This window comes from Lissotriton vulgaris, chromosome 6, assembly GCF_964263255.1.
Source record: "Lissotriton vulgaris chromosome 6, aLisVul1.2, whole genome shotgun sequence".
Classification (NCBI taxonomy): Eukaryota; Metazoa; Chordata; class Amphibia; order Caudata; family Salamandridae; genus Lissotriton; species Lissotriton vulgaris.
Window position 1 is genome coordinate 425,071,545 of NC_141694.1, and position 16,486 is coordinate 425,088,030.

Genomic DNA, 16,486 nt, shown 5'->3' on the forward strand with positions numbered 1-16,486 from the left:
CTTGCGGACTAGTAAAAAAGCATTTGGATATGGCCCCACGTGTGCATCAGGGGAGCAGATTTTCCAGAATAAAGTGGAAACTTGCAAGGAGTAGCATAATATAGCGTAATCTGATCAGCATTTGGGCATAGCTATTAATGTTCATTAAAGTGAGTTTTAAAACCAAATTATCTAGTTACACTTTACAGCCAATCCACCTAGATATGTAGAGCCACTCTTCATGCATTAACCCTGAGAAATTCTGAATAATATGAATACCCTTTAAACATTGAACAAATAAAAAAACAGGAGACAGGCTCCAGTAGTGTAGTATGTGTCCTAGAGCACAGAAGGAAAATGTAACTGCCCGCCCACACTCAGGGTTCAGTAGGCCTATCTAGCCTCTTGGCACCAGTGCCACTGTACCTGCTCCACCAATGGAAGCTACACCACTGGTTGGCTCTTACTGGTCTAGAGCGCTTGTTCTTGATAAGCATCTGTATTTGTATGTCATAACATTTCTCCTCCAATCTTATTTGCCAGTGGGAGTGGCATGAAGCCAAATGTAGTGCGTATCCTCTTTGTACACAGATGTTTCAAGAGGTATAAATAATGGACAATATCTCGCTTTTGGTGTCCTGTTCTAAAACATGTTTAAATGTGGCTATCTAAAGTTTCTCTCTTTTCAATAATTTAATTTACATAATCTCTTGTTTTTAATATTCCCGGAATACTTTTCTTTTGGAGAATAAAGCAGTAAGCTCAATGGAGCCAAACCAACACCTTTTCAATAGAGAAAACACAGTTTGTCTTGGACGCATTTGCAGTCCCAACTCTTTCAAGCTTGACTATTATCAAAATGGACCAAACATAATTTCTGCTGATGCATTCAGGTGTCCAGTTATATTAATATAGACACACAGGCACAGAGTTACTAATTTGTTGTGCAGTGCAGTAACCAACTTTTTGTGCTGCATTGTGCAATGGGGAAATCACAGCACAGCATTCATCTATAAAGATCAGCCTGTTGTTGCAGTCATTCTCTGAAAATGTCAATCTGATTACGTTGCCTTATGTGGTGCACAGCCAACCACCAAGTTGCTAAGGTGATTACGTGCTATCTGACCTAGGATTTACATAAGGAAACCACACATTGGGTGAGTGCGCTGCACCACAGCAGACATGCAATGCATTTATTTGTTTTTATTCAAGAAATGTACACATTTCTCCCTATTTATGACAACATGAAGTAGGTGTTAACCTTTAAAGCGTGGAGGACAACCCAGGTAAAAGATAGGTGATGATTACCCCAGTCATCGTTCGGGGAGGAGACCACAGCCCACTAGATAGACACAAGGAAATATTGTTTTTATAGTTGAATCTGTTTACTGTCAGCTCCTGGAGGGTGGATTGTGTCCTAGGCTTCTGAAAGACATATCTGATTTACATAGTTAGATGGATGTTAATTCCTTTGAAACTGGTAGGCGATCGGCTAGCGCAGAGATCCAGTTGGGGAATAGATTGCTGTTAACTGTGAACTGGCATGGCTTGTGTGCCTCATAGGGATGTGGCTAAGTATTTTTAAAATTTGGCATTGGAACTATGCTCACTTTTAGTAGGAATCGTATTGCTGTATTCAATGCTTATTTGGACCCTTCTCTTACTAAACGGAAAATATGCAATTTTATGTGAGAAACCTGGAGACATTTTTACTAATGTCAAAAAACAATTTAGTCAACTACATCTTGGCCCATGAAGATCTCAATAATAAGGCTCAAACTAATAAACTACCCATTTCTGATTGTTGCATTGTTATAATAAGCCTACACACAACGGTGAGATGGAAAGCACAGCAGCACACATTCAACAACACTTTACTTAGGCTAGAAGTGGTCGCACAAATGATGCAGAACTACATCACTATATTGCTTGGAAGAAAGTCTGTGAAGTCATTGGTGGTTCGGGGTTCGGGGGGCTTCTAAGTTATATGTTAGATGAGAATGTGTTACAACAAGCCCTGTTATCAAACTCAAAAGGAAACATGCTGATAACATAATTATGTTTTTAAGGTAAAGGGAACTACACACAAGGACACAAGGAAATATTGTTTTTATAGTTGAATCTGTTTACTGTCAGCTCCTGGAGGGTGGATTGTTTACCCACAACTGCCTTCAGGATGGCGGAGTGAAACCCCACTACCAACCAATGACAAAAGGCTGAAAAAAAGTAAGGGTGTGATTGACCTGCCCACTCATCGGCATGTGTCTCCCCCCCACAACAGCCCATCAGTCTGGCTTTCCCCCTGGGGATGGATTGGGGTAGTTTTCCCCAAAAATATTTCTTCAAGGGAAGCGAAAGACTACATCTCTGTGAAAAAATAGGCCAAAAAACCTTTGAGAGGACTCCTACTGTCCTGAGTTTGATCCATTCCTGGTGTGTGGTCGTATGAACAGCCACACATGTGAGGTAGAGTTTTTACTGGGATAAGTATGGGAACACTGGGTGGTAGACATTTTGTGAATCCCTGCAGATTTCATGCTATGAGGAAGATCCACGATTTTAGGCAAAGTATGAGGTTTGGAGGACACTATCAGTACGAATATGTCATGGTATTCATGCATGTCACACCACTCTGAACTCCCCTCAGTATCTAGTTTTTGGAAATATCTAGTTTTGGTAGGTTTTCCTGAGTAACTGCCAAACACAGGCCCACATTGCAGGTATCAACATCACCAAGCCAGGTTGTTTTATTTTATACTCAGATTTTATTTTGACGTAGAAGTAGGCGGTCTACACTACATTGACTTGAGCCATCATGTTGAGCTTGTCATCTAGGATGATCCCTTGATGTCTTGATTGGTTTTTGGGTGTGGGTGTAGGTCCTAGCTCCGAAGGACACCAGGTGGAGTTCCATAAGGAGGTCCTGTTGCCAAAGACCAGTACTTCGGTCTTGTCAAAGTTGAGCTGTAGGTAGTTGGCTCTCATACAGTCTTTTATCATGATGATGCAGTTGATGAAGTTGGTCTTGGTGAGGAATGTCTTGTAGGTCAGGACGAGGATGAATTGGGTGTTAGTGGTGTTGGAGAAGATGGTGACTGGATGATGTTGGTGTCATGCATATGTAGAAAAAAGGGGGGGGAGGAACGATACCTGTGAGACTCCATATATCAATCTCTAGGTCTCTGATGTGACAGATGACAGCCTGACCCTTTGGTGTCTTCCCGTGAGGAAATATGAATCCATTCAAGAGAAGATCCTCGTATGCCACTCTCGTTGAGTCTTCTGACAAGGCGGGCCTCTGTTATACTCATTCCAGGATGATTCAAATGTAGTCAGTGGCTACAATGAGCGCTGTTTTGTTCCTATGGTTCTTTGCATCTCCTGGAAATTTCTTTGACAAAAATATGAGGAAAATGCAAGTTTTTAGCCAAAGGTTGAAGGCCAAATTGGTAAAAAAACATAATGGGATCAACATGAATCACACCACCCTGAACTCCCCAGGGCATCTTGTTTTCAAAAATGTCTGGGCTTGGAAGAATTCTCTAGGGTAGTGGGTGAGCTAAGCTGAAATTCCACAGCTACCCACATTGTAAAAAAAGAATTGATTTGGGGGTTTTCTGTTGCAGGCCAAAGGACAGGACTCACTCGTGTGGGACCGTTTGTATCAGGAAAAGTGTGGAAGTGCTGGGTGGTAAAAATTTAGTGGATTCCCAAAGCATCTGGAACTTTCTCGTACAGGAATGTGAAAAACATGTATATTTTTATCCCACATCTGAGGTTTGCAAGGTTGTATGTGTAAGAAAATGTAATGGGATCCGCACAAGTCACTCTACCCTGGACTCCCTTTGGAGTTTAGCTTTCAGAAATGTATGGCTTTTTTAGGTTTCTTTGTGTGAGGGCTGAGCCAGTGTTGGGTGAAATGTGATGTTTACAGGTCACATTTTGGGATGTCAAAGGCGCTAGACCCAGTATCACATGTGGTGTACTGTTTTTATCAAGAGAACTGTGGGAACACATAATATTAGAATATTTGTTATTACCAATTGTTCATCTCTGTATTTCTGGCTTTAAAATGTAATTTGTGTGCTAGAAAAAACACATTTAGCCAAGTGTCCTTTGAATCACATACTAGTATGGTTAACCACAAATACAGAGGTATACAGATAACCACTGTTTCTAAACATCGTATTTTATGCTTATTTTATAGACACATAGGTTCCCACCTGATCCATTTTTGATTCATTAGATTTTACCATATGAATTGCTGCATGATCAGTATATAATGAGTAGCACAGTTATTGGCTCTCAGTTCCTTTGTGACCCGAAGGATGTGTGAAGGTATATTCCTTCTGTAAATCGGGCATCATGGCAATAAATTAGAGATGAAAACCTTGTCACCAATTGCTACTTTGTTCTACTTGTTTTTATTGTGTTTTTTTTAATTCCAACAGTTTGTTTTCTTGGGAAAATGTTTTGGTAGCTACACAAATGATGATTGCTAAATTAAGAATATTGCCTACTTCTCAAAAATGTATCCATTTCTGGGGTCACATATAGATTTCATGCCTGTTTCACCTCAAACTGCAAGTAGTGTAAAACCACAAAACGTAAGAAAAATAACTTCCTCCATGTTTTAGACAAAACTGTGTTAAATAATATTTTTGGTACACCTCTGCTTGTTCCTGAAAGCTGGAAGGTTGATGACTGCAGTACAGCAAACCTTTCATTTATGTCATTTTAGAAAAAAAACATATGTTCTTTCACAGCCCTGTTTTCTCATTTTTCCCCAAAAACTAAAATAATCTATATTTTGGCTATTTCGTCAGTTGCCTCTAGGAGCATTCACAAATCCTGAGCACATTAGTATTCCTAGAATGTTTGAAAAAAAGAGACACCATTTTTATCTGCATATCTTTAGTGGAAAACAAGTTAGCAAGGCCTTTGCACAAAATGCCCAAACGTTAAGAAAGCACTGGGGTGGAACAGCCTCAGCAGCTAAGTGGTTAATTTCTGATGCAAAGCCCAGTTTAGCTATCTCAGTAGATCAGGCTCTATTTGCACTGATCAGCTCCATTAACGCTCCCATGACGTAAAGCCAGACAAAGTAGTTCAAAGCATTTTTGCTGAGAAAAGGACACCTTTCAAGCATAACACACATTTTGCACTAGGTAGAAAATAGCATGCACTTCTTGCATCGCTTTGTGCTGTGATAAAGCCTTAATACATTTGGGCCATTTATCTTATTAAGGTCAAATTTGGCCGCCAATACATTCAATCACATATATAAATGAAAAGATGAAGGAAAGCTTGAAACTTGCCATGGACATCTAGTTCTGAACAACATATTGTTCAAACCTCTGGTTAATCTACACATATAAACATTGTACATCGCAACATAGAAATTCTATGGCATTCGAATATTTAATCAAAATATCTAGATTCAATGAGTTGATGATATTTTGGTTAAAAAATATGCGAGCCAGCACAAACCATCCTGTTGCTATTCTGTCCATGGCTAAGTCATTTGCAAGCCGCCTGTCTTTCTCACATTAATATTTTCAACATAGTCATGACTTAAATATTTTTGAAGAAGTCATTCTTCCAAAAAATTGTCGTTCCAATGAATTACCCCATAATCCATAACACAACCACTGAGAATATATATTTCAGCGTTAGTTGCATTTTTAAAGCAATATTTTCCCTATTTTAACTGGTTTCTTACTGAGCCAATTGGCAATGTAACAGATCTAAGTTAACCACGCTACTTCTTTGATATTTCCTAACAAGAGAGACACAGATAAACAGTAAGGGTATATTCTTGTTAATAAAAACAAAAAGACCTTTTGCCAAATGCCATATTTTCTTGTCCTTTCTGTGCCTTTCGAAATTAACTGAACAGAGATATTAAAGGTATGTAAGACACAGAATACAATGTTGTTGAGGGAAAGTGGAAAACATTTAATTTATGTTTAATAAAATCTCTACGTACTATATTTCAATTTTATAAATTTTTGCCAAGTTTTAACAATTTCTCCAGACTTCATAGCAGAGAAATTCAGGATAACCTCTGGTAATTAATATAGTTTGAGGTCTTGATTCATAGAGCGTCTCACTGTGCCTCTGTTATCAGGCATAACCTGGCCTATTCATAAAAGGTAGCTGACAGTTGTCACATGTAACTTTACTTGTTTTTTTTTTTTAAACCTTTATTGACAAACATAGTTATACAGTTACAAGCATGTAGCCACTCCGAGTCGGCTGTCACCATTGTCAGTAAATATATCGGATGAGTCAGTTACACAGCACTTCAGCCGACAACCCAGGGGTCCGGCGGCAATTAAGCAAACATGTCATAGCCATATATTCAATCGCAGGAGAAATAAGGTCTTTTTCTTTTATGTTTTTTAGGAAAACCAAACAAACCAATAAAAAGGAAAAAAGGAAATACCTGTTGAGGCAAAACAAGAAGCTTATATACAAGTGATCCTTCGGAAGAGGGAGAACCGTGTCCAAGGATCGTATACGGCAACAATTGAAGCTAAAAAGCCACATGGAAAGCAAAGAGGGAGGGGGAAAGGGGGAAGAGAGCAAGCAAGCAGTATATTGATGAAAATCAAGACCAGAAGGAACATCCAGCTAAGGGGAGTGCAACACCTCCGGTGGATTCACAAAGGGGGAGTACAGATCTCTCCACGATACTGGTTCCACTGATTCCATACCCTCCCCCACTTCTTGGGCCTGCCCCGGGCGACATAGACCGTTTTCTCGCGAAACATACACCAGTCCAGATTTCTTGACCAGGCTGAGAGACTAGGTGCCTTCGACGATCCCCACAGTTGCGCAATATCACGCTTATCGACCATATTCCCTAAGGTGGCCCACTGTGTCTGAGCCACGTTATAGTCGTTGGGCTCCCACACATTCAGAAGACACCTTCGGGCCTCAGGCAAGATCAAAACACCCGTCACTTCTTCCATGACGCCATGCACACGGCTCCAAAAGGACACCACCGCTGGACATTCCCACAAAATATGCAGGAAGGTACCTACCATTCCACACCCACGCTTACACAATCCATCCAAAGAGTATCCCATACGTATCAACCGAGGGCCCGTCATGTACACTCGGTGTAGGATTTTCAATTGCACCAGTCGCAGACGGGCCGGGATCGCCACCTCCTTCGGGGAGGACATCGCTGCCTGCCAATCCTCATCGTCAAGTTCCAATCCATCTCTGGTCCAGGCCTCACGGAGCTGTAAAAGAAGGTCTGCCCGGTCATTGATCAGTTTCTTATATATAAGAGAGATTGTACTGTCCGGGACATGGCCGTCGAGCACTCTGTCCTCCAGGGGTGAGGATTCCGGAACTAGAGTGCCGGTCGGGATGACCGACCAGATGGCATGGCGGACCTGTAAGTACCGGAAGTATTCTCGATCACTAAGTTTATATTCAAGTTGCAGCTCATCAAAAGTCTTTATCCTGTCTTTCTGCCAAAGATTCCCCACCTTGCTGATACCAATGAGATCCCATTTCTCAAAGCCCGTGGTAGTCCACAAATTGCCTTACCTCTCGGAGACATAGAGTGGAGTTGCTCTAGTGACAGTGTCTGACCAGCCCATAGCCGCATTAGCGTTATACCAGATCCGCACCGCTACCTTGGTGGGCCCCGTTAATGTCGTATCTGACCGTTTGGAGTAGAGTGCCCTGTAGTAATCCCCGCCCGGAAGCAGCCATTTGTCCCTAGCACAGGCTGGGTTAGAAACTGGGCCATACATCGCGTGATTAACCGAACTCAATTGGGAGGCCGAGTAGTAGTGCCTGATATCAGGCAACGCTATACCGCCATCGTACCAAGGCAGCGTGAGCTTAGCCAAGGCAATCCGGGGACGTCCGGTCCACAACAACTTTATTTGGAGGCTCTAGATCTCATGAAATTAGTTGGTAGGCACAAGGTCAAGAGTGTTTTGAAGTGCATATAAAAATCTAGGGAGGGACATCATTTTGAAGAGAGCTGCCCTGCCCACCAGGGACAGCGGCAGGCTACACCAGGCTTTCACATCAGCCTGCAAACGGAGAAGCGGGGGGAGCAAGTTGCGCTGATACCTGACTGCAGGATTGAGCAAGACATATATACCTAAATACTTGAATCCTGAAGGCGAGATTTGTATCGGGCAGTTGCGCGGCACGAGTGGCGTATCGTCCGTGAGCGAGTAAACACAGGACTTACTCCAGTTGATCACTAAACCAGAGTTTCTACCGAAGGAACATAGGACGTCGAACAGCACCCATAGAGATTTCCGAGGGGAAGTGAGGTAAAGGAGAATGTCGTCCGCATACAGTGAGATGCGGTCTTCAAAGTCAGGGGTCCATCTGATACCCTTGAGTGACGGTTCCCACCGCAACCAAGCGGCCAAGGGCTCCAAAGCCAAGGCAAAGAGCAGTATGGACAGGGGGCACCCTTGTCGCGTACCCCTCCCCAGGACAAAAGAAGCCGAGACCCTACCATTAACAACCAACTGGGCAAGGGGCTCTTCATATAGTAGCCGGACCCAGCCAATAAATACCGGTCCGAAGCCAAACTTCGTCAGAGCCGCCCATAGGTACGGCCATTCCACTGTATCAAATGCCATGGTGGCATCTAGAGAGACCAAAATGGCTGGCTCACGTAACGTCTCGCCCCTCGCCAGTACACTGTGTAGACGACGTAGATTCAACGCAGTGTTGCGGGACAGAATAAAGCCAGACTGATCTGGGTGCACCAAATCCCCAATCACCTTAATCAATCGATTCACTAACAATTTTGCCAGGATATTGGGTTCAGCATTAAGAAGTGAAATGGATCTATAGGAAGTACACAACTCACTGGGTTTTCTTTCTTTATGTATTACTGCGATAGATGCCAATCTCTGATCTCGGGGGAGTGAACCCTTCTCCCTGGACTCTAAGAACATCGAGCGAAGGTACGGCGCCATTTTGTTCGGACACAACTTGTACAGCTCGATAGGTATGCCGTTCGGGCCTGTAGCTTTTCCAGAGCGGATGGAGCGAATAGCGAGCGCAACTTCATCGGTGGAAAAGTCCGCCTCCATAAGCTCTCTGTCAGATTTGGACAAGCTAGGCAAAGCGATATCCCTGAGCAAAAGATGTGAGTCCTCCTCTGGCCGGTCAGAGACCGGCGCGTACACCGTTTGGAAGTGACAAGCGAACTCTTCCACGATCTCCAGTGGATCCGTCACACGTACACCATCCACTCGTTCAACAACCGGCACCACTCGATTCAGTCTCTCCTTCTTGTCCAGCCAAGCAATCAACTTCCCCGCCTGGTCGCTCACATCATACAAGCGGCCCTGTTGCTCTCGATTCATGGCTTTCGCGGCATTCGTAACCAAGGCTTTATAGTCAGACTGTTTCAGTTGCAAAAAATGCACCTTATATCACATGACCCCGGCCTCAAGATCCATCTCCAAAGCAACTATATCAGATTCTAGCTTCTCAACCTCTTCATTGTGGCGTTTCTTAGAACCGGCAATCAGCGATAGCGTCTGAGCCCGTATAACAGTTTTAAAGGCTTCCCACAGGCACACAGACGAAGACACCAATCCCTCATTTTCAGCAAAGTAATGGTCAATAGCCTTAACCACCCCAGCCCTGGTCTCCGGAAGACGGAGATGCCAGGGATTGATCGGGGCGACCTGGCCCCCGTTGCCCAGATGGAGATCAATGAGTATCCATAGCGGGGAGTGATCCGAGATGCCTCTAGGTAAATGTCGGACCTCTCTTACCGATGCTGCTTGGGCTGCAGGCATGAGGATGTAATCCAGTCTAGCCAAGCTCCCATGTGCCCCAGAGTGGAAGGTATACTGAGCCTGCCCGGGGTGGAGCATCCGCCAACAATCAACCATACCAAACTTTTCCAAGAAGCCACCCAGGCAGGACTGCGACTGTGTGAGAGCTCTGGGAGGATGACAATCCTCCAAGTCGCTAACAACAGAGTTGAAGTCTCCAACCACCAAGATTCCCTCAGGAAGCCCCAACACTAGTTTCCCCAGGTCGGCAAACGTGGGGGTCTGTAAACCCGGGGGGAACGTATATTGAAAGGATGGAGATCGCCTTCCCCTCCCACCTACCAATGATGGCCGCATACCGTCCCCTATCATCCAGTACTGTATCATCAATCTCCAATGGGAGGGAACTTCGGATCATAACACCAGTCCCTCTGGATCCCGAGGTGAACCCCGAGTGTGCAACCAACCTGTAGCCTCTCCGGTTCATAGCATGGAACGTGTTCCCCACCAAGTGCGTTTCTTGCAACAATACAATATCGGGGGAATGGCCTTTTAAATATTGGAGTATAATTCCCCGTTTTATCTTGTCCCCCAAGCCGTTGATGTTCCAACTCAAAACTCTCAACCCCCTATCCCCCATCCCATAAGCAGTGGCAGGGTCCCCCAATCCCAGTGAAGGAAACACAGATCACAATATGCAACAATGCGTAGCCTCTGAAACAATTCAAACGGATAGAAATAACCCCCCTCCTCCCCCAAAATGCCCCATACACACATCCCCCCACCCTGCACCCCTGCGTTAATACAAAAAACTACCCCAAGTTGCAGTGTGCCTGTCGCCCTACCCAAGAAAACTAATCTTCAAGAAGAGAAGGAAACACCCCAGGAGTAGCAAAAGTCCCAAACTCCCCGCCGGCCCAGGGTTTGTCTCATGAAATTGTCATTGACCCAAAAATAAAACAATCAACCGCAACACGGTACGGTGGTTACACACGCCGGTGTCCTTACTCCTCCTGGTCCTGTTGGCCTCCCTCTGAGCCTTTGGAGTGCTCCGCATTGTCCCGTTGCGTCGATAATGTGTCCAACCAGTCACTAACCACCTCTGGCATATCAAAAAATAGCACACGCTCATTATGTTCGATACGCAGTCGGGCAGGGAAGAGCATGGCATACTTCATGCCCAGATCTCTCAGTCTACGCTTCGCCCCGGTAAATCCCAGTCTCTGTTTCTGCACCGATTGAGTGAAATCGGGGTAGAAGCTGATTGACGCATTCTCAAATTTGGTGGGGCCGTTAGTCCTCGAGGCCTGTAAAATGGCGTCTCTGTCCCTGAAATTGAAGATCCTCGCAATGATGGGTCATGGTGTAGCACCCTGTTTGCGTCTTCCGCCCCAGAACTCTATGGGCACGCTCCACCTCAAAAAATTTACTGAGGCCCTTAGGGGCAAGATGGTTTAGGATCAGGTCTTCTACAAGGAGGTCCGTCGATTGATCGGCTGAGGACTCCGGAACTCCGACGATGCGAACATTATTGCGCCTAGCGCGACTTTCAAAATCCTCAAGCCGGCGGGCAAACTGTTCACTCGAGGTTCGAAGGGTCCGGACCTCGGTCTGGAGATCCGAAACGTCGGTGGTGAGACTGGCAGCTTTGAGATCCAGCGGCTTGACTCTCTCGTTGGTCTTGGCCTAGTCCGCCCTGATCAAGCTAACATCCACAGCCACAGTGTCAATCTTGGCAGACAAAGTTTCATATTGTTGGCCCATGGATGACTTCATACTTGCAATGGCGCCCATCACATCTCAAAGGGTCAGCTCCTCCGTTTCGGGGGGGCCACCACCAAGGTCCTCAGAGGTTTTACCAGTTCAGCTGGGTGAACCCTTGTTGCGCGCAAATCGGTCCATAATGGTGGTTTGAGTAATGCCACCTTGAGACGTGTTCTTGACCGTCCGTTTGTGGCTATTGGACTTGCCCGCCATGGTGGGCTGCGCACCCCTTGGGGGCTTTTGGGACCTGGTGAAAATGGCTCCCTACGGAGAGAAACAGCGAGAAATCAAAGTGCTGGGCGCCGATGAAGAGCAATCAAGCGAGTGTGCATACGGGCCAGCAAGATCAAGGGACAGTCGTCTCCCAGCCATCTTAGACAGGAAAAACTAAACCGAAAGTAGACCCCGGGTAGCTGTCTCCTTCCATACGCCGTTGTTGTTCAACTACTCTCGGGGTGCTTCGAATGCCCAAGTCCTGGGATGACTCACGGTGTAGGCCTTCAGGCTTCAAGATGGAGTATTTCAGGTGTCCGGCATCCGATTTGAATTTTGAAAAAGGCCATGTAGTTCAGGAGAGTCTCAGCTACAATAACCCGTAGTTAGAACCAGGATCCGTGACAGGATAGATGTTGGAGGCGGCGAGGGTTTCGGGAGCTCACAGCTCACGCGACCATCTTGGATGCGCGCAAAGCTCCTCCTCCAACTTTACTTTTTTTGATTAACTTTAATAATTTTGTTTTTAAAAAAAAATCATAGTGTAAAGATATTGAAAAGTGTAGACTAGATGTTTTCTGCCTCTAAGAGAGGTGTACCCAAATTTACGAGTGTATATTACTCTTGCTAAAAAGAAACAGTAGTAACTCCAGCACCACACATAGCCAACAAATGATACTGCAACACCTAACGACAGAACATAATGGATGTAAGGACTTAAAATGAGCTCCCTAGGAAATAATGTTAAATTAAAATATACAAAAACATGGTTACAAAGATAAATAAAAAAATGTAAAGTGAAAAAAACAATAATATATATGTATTATTTAATAAGAAAATATTCCAACCACTTTCTTGGAATTTCAAATTAGTATAACATTAAGGGGTCGATTCCCATTCTGGAAACTAATCCGTACAACGATTCGGATTCATAGCCGTTTCCGTACGAATCGTACAAATCCTTCCGAATCGTGTAGTAGGATCCGTAGTAAAAAAAATACGTCCGAATCGTAGTGAACAGTACGAAAAGCAAGGGAAAATCTGCACAATATGGACCCTGAAAGTGAACTGTTCCAATCGTAAACATGCCGTACGACCCGACAAGTACGATCCGGACCGGGGACCGAGAACGCGATTCATACGGGAGCCGCTGTATGAGGAATTTGTACGGAGAGCCACACATTCACATAGGCGCCGTACCACTGCAAGCATTGGGGTACGCCCTATTCCCCTATGCTCTGTACCCCTACGCATCGTACAGTGTGGCACCGTACCCCTACGCATCGTACCCCGTGGCACCATAACCCTACGCACCGTACCCCTGCAAGCATGGGGTGTACCTGTGTACCCGGGGGAGTCCGTTTCGCATGCGGATCGAGTTGAAATCTGCTTTTATGGACGTTTCAAACTCCGCGAAGGAAAAGAGACGTACGGAGTGCTGTCGTAACGAATCGTACTTGCTGGGTCGGAAAAAGCTGCATCGATCCGTACAGACGTTGCGTTCTGCATGTTCTGAAGGTGATTTGTACGTATATGTAAGTCGAACGGTGTTTCGTACGATTCGTACGGAGATCTGCTTTGGCTTCGGATCATACTTCATCGTACGTACGGGACGTTGAAGGTATACGATTCGTACGGAAAAACTCTCCGTACGGCAATTCGTAGGGGATATTCCTGAATCGGAATCAACCCTCAAATGTTAGTAAAAAAATGAAATAAAATAAAAATGAAATCAAATTCTATACCTAACTTTTAATAATAATAAAACCTATGTTAAAAAAAGATTTTTTTCAACAGAAGGTGGGAATTTATTCATTGTTTTAAACTTAAGAGCAAACTGTACATTTATAATATATATTAAAATTAAGTGAAGTTATAATTCAAAATTAAATGAATAATGCAGTATCATGGTTTTCTTCAGCTCTGCATTTCAAATAAATATATACAATTAATTTACAATAGTATTAAACATAAAAATATTGTACTAACTGCAAAGTTTCCATAAGTGTGCCATTTGCATCAGTAATTAGCACCAGGATTCATCTACCTCAAATTGAGGGACCAAATACCTGCTATATGCACCCATGTTGAGTGCAACTGGAAGTTTCACATCCAAAATGTCATTTGCACCCCCATGGTGATTTGCTATGTTGGTATTTATTTACAGCTTATGAACCCCAAACTATGAAGAGCTCCTTTATGACAATTCAAACTGTGTTTTTCAAGGGGAGACAAGGACTTTCTGTCAACAAATAGATTAAAGGATAAAGTAACTTTAGAGCGAAATTCAAAATACTAAGCAGTTTGTGACTCCATGTGGGAGTCTATGTCTTTGAGAAAAGAGAAAGGACAACGGTCTGGGATCATGGACTCTTTGCAGAAGAAAAAGGTAGGAATCCAAACAGGCAAACAATTTACACATGCATTATCTTGAAGAACAGCTCAGTGACAATGACTTTTAAAGGTGTTTCTCAAAAAATCTCATATTAAGAAAATTGTTTTTTTCAACTCAGCACTTAAAACTTTTATCAGTGGTTTGAAAACCGGAAATGTGAACAATTTGCCAATTGAAAATATTCATATTAGCACAAATAAATATTTTGCCCTCTCTTACAGGTCTCAAAATTGTTTTGACCTACTAGCTCGGTCTGTAGTATTATGCAACATAAACATTTCAGACGACAGACAGAGTAAAATAAAATAGACTAAGTGTAAGTGTAGGAGGTTTATGTTAGTGTTAATCTGAGAAGGAAACAAAGATCAGAGTGGCTGTTATTCTGAAGGTTTGATTCTCTAGATTTGTAGCAGACTAGGAGGAAAATTTACAAGGGGGTATTGCCACCAGAACATCACTTTTAGTGACGTTTTGGTGGCAATATCCCCTTCTCCTTATTTGCAAGATGGATTTCACGTGGTTTAACACTACCTTGTAAGTAAGGGCCCTTTTCACGCTTCACTTAGCATGAAAGGGGCGTGCAATAGGTGTTGTAGTTGGTGTTCTGCTGCAACACCCATTGCTTTTCGAGATTGCCTCATATTTACAAGGAAGGGGCAACACCGAAAACTGAGGCCAGGTAAAACCTGGTTTTAGGAGGGCTATACGAGGAGAAATTTCTAATTTCTCCTTGTTGTTGCTCTTTCTATGTGTGCTGCATTCTGCACCACACATAAACACAGCAAATTGCCTTTAGAGATTGCTTATGTGGAGGAAGGTGTCCCTTCCTGCACATAAACACTTGCTCCTGCAATGCAGGCAACCCTGCAACAAGGCGCAAGGGTGCCTGCTCTGGCGCTAGGCAACATTTTTAGCACCAATGCTAGGAGAAACGCAGGGCTGTGCCGTATTTTGGTAAATATGTTGCATTCCTGTGTGTAAAAAATGTCAGAGTGCGGCGTTACCAATTTTGGAGTACCACCGTGCTCCGACATTTTATTGTAAATATCCCCTTAATCTTAAGCTTTCGTATTATGCAGATTTATTGATATGTCCAAAATATTAATAGATACAATAGTCTAGGGACGGGAGCAAAATTACGCTCTTGAGACAGTGTGTGGATTGCATTTATATGAATAGGCATGGTTTTTAGATATGCAAATTTTGAAGTTAGCTAGTTTGATAACTATCATGGGAAACAGAAGTGAGTAATTCAGTCAGGCCATTCAGGATAACCTTGATTTCATTTAACTGCAGCACCAAGTTGTGAACATTACTGGCCTCAGCATCATAGATATTTTGGTTTCATTTAGGAGTTGGCTGATACCACAATATGTGGTGCGTCCATTTGTCCTGCCTCTCCTTCCAGGACATGATATGGATTAGAAACAATATTAAATATTGCTAGTCTCAACAAATGGTGTGCTTGCCCTTTTAGCCCTAATTAGGAGCAAAGGCTACAGCATGAACGCTGACAATAATGTCATGCAGTCGCGACAGTAAGCTTAAACCTTCACCTTAGGTCAATACATGACTCTCTGTCTGGGAACACTAAACAAAGAAAGTGTGAATGGCAATAGCTGAAATGTCTTATCTTTGACGTTGCTTTAAAGCTAATTTAATCCCCCTGGCTAAGAGTTACTTTGAAGAATAAATAACAGGGGGACAAGTAATGAGAACACTTTTCATGGACACAAAAGAAGCTGTTTTACTATAAAAATTGGTGATTACCTTTGTGCCACGAACATATTTAAATGTTAAAGTTATCAAGGATGCATTGAATTGTGGTCCACCTAATTTGTGAAACAGCATCCTTTACAAGCGTTTAAAATCTCAATTTCGTAAAAATAACATGACTCATTCAGCGAGGCATGGAGTCACACAAGCACATTATGCTTCACGATAACCCTCTCAAAGGACTGTCAAAAAATAAGGCTGCTTTGAGTAAGCATGAGCACACAAGAGACTCTCTCGCCTCGGTGCCCACTCTGATCAGCGATCACACTCGGCAACTCTGGGCATTAGCTTGCCTCATCTTCACTAACGGCCCCACCAGACTGCCGGGGATGCCTGGTCTCACCCTGGAGATACCCATTAAGGGACCATCTCTCAGGGAAGCCAGGAAGGGTTTCGCAGCGGTCGAAGTGCCTTGGGACCCTACGGGTAAGTAGTGCGCTATATAAATGCCTGTACATTTACATTTACATTTACATTTTCTAAGATTCAGTTGTGTTCATCCATTGAAATTCGGTTGCCATGCATTGGTGTAAGTCTTCCTCCCTCTGAAAGTTTTGCAGACCTTTTTCTGAAT